This window comes from Apis dorsata, unplaced genomic scaffold, assembly GCF_000469605.1.
Source record: "Apis dorsata unplaced genomic scaffold, Apis dorsata 1.3 scaffold_194, whole genome shotgun sequence".
In the NCBI taxonomy this organism is placed as follows: domain Eukaryota; kingdom Metazoa; phylum Arthropoda; class Insecta; order Hymenoptera; family Apidae; genus Apis; species Apis dorsata.
The window spans coordinates 1,163,377-1,169,958 of record NW_006263478.1 but is presented as its reverse complement, the minus strand read 5'-3'; positions in this window follow the sequence as shown (position 1 = coordinate 1,169,958).

Below are 6,582 nucleotides of genomic sequence, written 5' to 3'. Positions count from 1 at the left end.
CCTCCTCTCCCCGGCCCGCGCTTACGCGGATGCTTATCCCTCAAAAAGCGAGAAGCCACGTTCCCATCGGCATTTAATTGACCCGAATCCGCGCCTCGTGGCGCAGAAACGTTCACCGTTTTCAACGACTTAACTCGCGGACAGCCAAGGCTTCTCCGCGCGTNGCCATCGCCACCGCCGCCGAGTTATGCGCATAAACAACACACGGAGCCGCGGTCTTCTCAGGTGGCGAACGCAGCCGACTTTTCACCGGAGTATTGCATAATTTTTCCGCGTTGGTTGTGCAATCGGACGAGGAGGGATATTGCGCAATCGTGTCACGCGGACGACGGAGAGGGAAAACAGAGATTTTTGGATCTTTTGGAATCTTTTCGATCTCTTTGCGTTCCGAATCGTGGAGTGGGAAGTGGAATTGGATTTAATGATTTTCGAATTTAAATAATTATGGTATGCAAAGTAGAGTAATCGCGTTGGAAGAATTATTAATTCTTTTCCGACAATGGTAATTGTTTTCGAGGTAGAAACGATGTTTTTCTTCTTTTTTTTTTTTTTTGTTATCTATAATAACAAGCGATAATGATTTATTGTGGCGATTATGTGTAATTTGGAAATAGAAATTTTCGTTTCTTCGTTAGAACGAGTTGAACGATTATGTGATAAGGATTATTTTGAAAAGAAGGTAGATATGTGTATATATATATTTTTTTTAAGGAAGGAGTTTATAAGGACATTATTTTAGGATAGATTTCTATAAAAAATGACCGATGTTTGAATAATATCTTTTTACGATACCGTTTATATTTTGTTTTCATAAATTTTAATAAATTCATATTTTTTTTTTTTATGTGACTATTAAATAGAGGATTTCTAAAGTTGATTCGTTTCTTATATAAGTAGGGAAGAAATAATGGGAAAGAAATTACGTGTATACAGTGTCAGATTTTCTTCATCGAGTAATTGATAGTATGTGACGTCTGGATTATTAAAATATTTATTTCGACCATTTTTCGACTATTTTTCTATACATATATGTGTAAATATAAGGTAAGGAATACAGGAGTTTATAGTAGTTTATATTTCAAATATTTAACATCGCGAATATTAAAAAACATGTCAGCTCAACATGAAAGTTTTCTACGCCGCCATCGTGAAAGTTAAAGACACGTAGGTAAAAGAAATATGATATTTCTCTCGGAATTCTCCTCATTAACAAAGTTAATTTACCTCCCTCTAGTAAGTATTTACATCTTAGAATCTTCATCTCCCTTTATAACTTATATTAAAAAAAAATTCGGCGCGACAACACATTTCTATCCTCTTATTACACACAAAAATTCATCAACAATTTATCACAAATTTACGTTACGTACGCGACAAAGAAAAAACGCAAAAAAAAAAAAAGAAAAATCAATTAAATCCATTTCATTTGCATCGACGAATCTAAAAAAGGAAAAAAAAAAAAAAAAGAAAAAAAATTAATATCTCCTCGCCTCGTCGTCTAACAAAAACACATTTGCAAATTTTACATTCGTTCCGTTTCTTTACGGCAATATAATAACATAATTTTTTTTTACAACCATCCAACTCATTATCATTATCGAGTATTATTATACGAGGAGAACGAAGAAAAAAAAAAAAAGAAAAGAAAAAATCCTCGAACCAAATCTAACGAAAAAAAAAAAAAAAGAAAAGAAAAAATCCTCGAACCAAAGCTAACGAAAAAAAAAAAAAAAGAAAAGAAAAAGAAAAAAAAGATTCCACGACGCTTCGAGACACCCTATAACAAACTGCACAACAACAACGTTTGTTCAGGAGCTCGTGTACAGTTGTATACACACTATGCACACACACACACACACTTACACTTGCACGCGATGCATGCAGGCGCAGCCACGTAAGGCCTTCTTGTTCCGTGACGAGCGACGTCGACGATGTCGCATTTCCGACAAGCACGAGCAACATGCGTGCCTACGCAAGATTAGCGGAATGAGCGTTGCGCATACAGCCTCGCGCTCCGCACAATTCCTTATACAGGCACGTGTATAACACACATAGCAGTGTTGCGTACATACGTACACCATACTGTATAGGTGGCACACATAGGTGGCGCGTTGTTGCGTTTCGAGGCGGCGACTTCCCGAAGAATCACGGCCTCTCCCCTCCTCCTCCTCTCCCCCGAGTAATTATTATCTGACGGCACGCAGCGCGGAACGGGAAAAAAATAATTGTAGGTACGATCGCAGACGGGCTCGGTCGGCGACCAACACGCTCGTCCCTGCCCTCTTCTTATTTCCCCTCGATATATCAGAATTAGAGGCGCCTCGCCGGATCTGCTAATCGCGTTGTGTGGATGCCACTCCGCGGACGAGATAGAGCCGCGGATGTAATTTAATAAAACGTTTTATATATATAACTCAGATTGGAGTTGCGTATATCTGAGCTAATAATAAAGTTGCTCGAGCAACTATTTAAATATTAGATTTTAGATTAGATTCTTTTAGAGCTTGAGCATTTAAGAATGAGCCACTTTTGGTTAATCCCAACGTGTATTCTTAATCCATCGTGGAATTGACATTCCTTTTATGATCCTTGGATAAATGTCCTCGATGTGATTCCAAAAATTGTACATACATTTGCGTCATAGGCATCATCGAGCAATTCAATTTATTTATAAGTGACTATGATTATGATATTTTATTTATGTATTGCGTCGTGGAATTCGATTTCTTTAAACGAACAATCGTCTAATAAGTGTGATCTCGACGAATCCTCGAAAGGTATTTAGACTTGATTTCAACTAAAAATCACCACTCCACGAGACATCCTGTACTACGTAGAACGTACATAGTGAGCGGGGAATATCGTTGATGAATTAAACCCTGACGAAACACGCCCGTTATTTTCATAGTCCGGGCTGAGATCTCATTGTTCTCGGGTTCAGATTTTCTGGCGGATTACCGGCGGCTCGAACCAGCCCCGTGCTCGCCGACAGATTGTTAATTGATCGGAAACACGCACGGTTGCGCGCCACCCGCTGCTCCGCCCTGCTTCCCGATAAATATTCTCTCCTCCTCGGGACGCGCATGCATGCCTCTCTTCTTATTCGTGTATCCGTGCGCCAAGTGCGCCAGTGTATCTCGCTTGAAAACAATTAGGGAGGATTCTCGGATATCTCGGACGGGTCGACGAGGATTAAAACGCGGGATGGAGGAAGTTTCTTCTCCAGTTTTCCAATCGACACCGACAAAGGGGTTGTTGCTTCGACAACAATACGCGTGCATAAGAGTTTTTCTAAGAGGAGAGGGGGGGTGACACACGGTTGATCCAGATAAAAACTGGACAGGAACAGGAATGTGGAAACGATCCGCTTAAAGGCATTTCGATCCTGGCTTTTCGTGCCAGATTCGTCATATCGTCTCGTTTCTTCTGTCGAAGAGATCTCTCGAATTTTCTTCCGCGTTAAAGGGATGATATATTCGTTGTATGTGTACATTGGTTACAAGCGGGTGGGTGATGTTATCGATAATTTCGAGCTGGCTGACTCGAATTGTTCTATTGTAGGGATGTTGTATGGAAGTTTGTTTTTCGTCATTGTTTTGTTTCATCCCGTTTCGAATCGATATCATTTTATCACGTTCGTGTAATTGAGCGACTCACACGTGTGTAAACTATTCTTGTTCAATTTCGATTATGAGAGATATATACTCGCGCGCATGTGTGTAATTAAGTTCACGATTGATTATTATGCAGATAACTTATGTGACAGATAACAATTGTGTAATGATGGAGAAAAAAAAAATGGGGAGGATTTAAATTAAATAAAAACTGTATCCGTGGCAACGTATCGTTTGTTAATTATTTAACAAATAAATGTCGGGGACGGATGATTATTTGCAAGAATAATGTGTCGTTGCAAAAAAATTTTAATTTAATTGCAAACATAATTATTGGCCGAGGATGAGGATAATTAAAAGCACGGGATGTCACTAAAATGGAGGACTAGAATTTACGGAGAGGAGTAAATTTTTACAAAGGTATCTCTCTCGAATAATATATGATACAGTAATAACGAACATTCCGCGCGAATTGAATATTTCTTTCAAACATCACGGCCAATGTACACCATTCCCACGAAAAAAAAAAAAGAAAAAAAAAGAAAAAAGAAAAAAAGAAAAATCACAAACACGTGAAATTAAACGAGTATCCCTCTAGTCTTATGCTTCTTGCTCTGGACACAATTCCCCTGATAAAGCATTTTTCAACTTCATAATTACGGGATATTCCTTTTTTCTCTCGTTACCTCGGCCCTCATAAAACAAGCTGTCAAACCTCAGCCGAAAACAAAATATCCAGTCACTCGTCCATCCGTGGTAATGAATGAATTTATGTACGTTGGCTACCGATATTTTTCCAAACAGAGTAATATTCACCTCGATCTATCAAATTATCGGATATATTATTTTAAGAATGACTTGATAATTTCGAGCTTGTATAATAATTTCAAAGAAAAATATAATCAAATTATTTAATAAGAATCGAAATATATTTCCTATAAACGGATATACGCGGATATTTTAATCGAGCGTCGCCTGTAAAAATCTATTATCCTCGATACCGCTATTAATTTCGTTCGTTGAATATCTCCATTTTCCATCTTTTCATCTCGAAGCACATTGTGGGATCATATTGTTTAACCTTTCTATTCTATAATCAGTATCATCCTGACACACGTGTCATCCAAAATTATCTAAACTGTGACCTATCTTGTCAATGTACCCACTTTTAACATTTCAAACCTGTACAACTCCTGACATTTTCCCCCAATGACAGCAGTCATGGCTGTCACGACACAAAGCGGAATTTACAAAATTGAAATCATCGAATCGACACGAAGATAAAATTCTAAGAAATAATCAATTCTATAATCCTTTTCTCAAATGTTGCACAAATATTTTTCCAAAAACACGAATACGGAAGAACGTATTTAGAAAAAAATCGCGATAAACGGTTTAAACGAACAAAGATACATTTGACCTGTAAAGTGGATGTACGTTGGATCGAATCGATCGGCTGTGATTATCCTCTCGAGAGTATCCATCTCTATTATTACGCGAAAGATGAATTCTCGTTGTTCTCGGTCATCGATCGGCTTCAATGTACAATTTGATCGCAGACGGATCGTGGTTCTGTTAAATCGGAGAATCCTTCTTCGTCGAGGATCGAAGAAACGCGGAGTGGAATCGGATAGGATCGTTGTTCTCCACTTCCGGGAGAAGGGCGTAGAATGCGAATTTTGGCGCGCAATTTTAAATTCTTTTCTTTTTTCTTTCGTGTCGTGGCGCTGCTCATCGTGGATTTTTGATTAATTTTGATGATCATGCGCGTAGTAAAATTTGCCCACGTTTCATCTCTTTGCTTGATCACGATTCGTGAGAAAGTTTTTTAATGTATGTATTAAAGGAATTAGATTTGAAAAAGGTTTTGAAACGCTGTTTAATTGTTTAATATCGATTCGAGGGTGGTTTTAATTGGAAAATGAAGCGGTGAATCTGAAATTAACCATAATATTTCGAGAGGTATTATTAAAATTAATCTGGGAGAAAATTAATCAGCGAGGAAAGTAACAAATCTCGAGTAAAAAAGTGAATTAGTCTAAATTGGCGAGAATATATAAATAAATTTGTGCTCGTATATCTCTGCAAACATTGCAATTTACGAAAGTGGAACGAGCGAATAATTAATTGTATATTGGAAATTTTGAAGAATTATATAACATTTATAAATAAATAAAATTCAAACGTGATATAAACTATTTTATCATCGTATCGTACTTTTTTTTCTTTTTTTACAATAATTGGGACTAAACAGCCATTGTTCCGTTTGTATCCGTATTGAAAGTCGTTTCGAAATACCAACGAGAAAAGGGAAGAAAATAAAAGACAAAGGGGTGGTGGCAGGGGTGGTGGTAGTATATTGAATCGGTCTGGCGTATTTTGAAAACTGGGAAAATTCAAGTCTCCTCAACCTCTCGGTGCAACGGAGCAATGGCACGCGAAAAGAAAAGAAACGCCGCTGAATTACTCTCAATGGCGGTGTTTAATGGGTGAAACGATTAATTTCCGCGCGCGAAAACGATTCGCTTATTGAATTTGCCCGACTGACTTTGCGTTTAATGGACTCTGGATTGAGCATGGAAGAAAACCCTGGTGCGCAGGATAATTCTTCAGAAATACCCGGTCGAATCGACAATTAGCGGCCGATATTTTCGCCCTTTTCTTCGATTGCGTCGCTTCCACCCGAGTTGGCTACGAAAATTTGCGCCGCCATTACGGGACATCGCGATTTTAAATACAAGCTTATTTCTACCGAAATTAACTGAAAATATAAATTTACGCAACGTGATAGATGATTTTTATCTTTAAATTTTAAATGGAAAATTTATATTTCTTTGGTAAAATAGATATTTAATAATAATTTGATTTTTTTATTACGCGTATACTTAAATTTTCGTATATTTAAAGTTTTATGCGTAAATATTTGTTAATAATATTAAACATTGATTGATAAATTTCCCCTTTTCTT